Below are 207 nucleotides of genomic sequence, written 5' to 3'. Positions count from 1 at the left end.
CACAGATCCTGTCATTTTCCCTCATATCACGTGGTGAGGGCTGGTCCTTTCAGAGTGAGGAGTTTGGCATCCTCTACCTCCCTAGCCTGTTCTGCCTATCTCTTTTACCAACCATTGCTTCTCACTTTTCAGGTTTTTATTTTATTTTTTCTAAGAAAATGCAGTTTTTATTCTCTAAGTACTCTATTTGTTAATATTAAATATGTA

This window comes from Scylla paramamosain, chromosome 28, assembly GCF_035594125.1.
Source record: "Scylla paramamosain isolate STU-SP2022 chromosome 28, ASM3559412v1, whole genome shotgun sequence".
Classification (NCBI taxonomy): Eukaryota; Metazoa; Arthropoda; class Malacostraca; order Decapoda; family Portunidae; genus Scylla; species Scylla paramamosain.
This window is presented reverse-complemented; position numbering follows the sequence as displayed.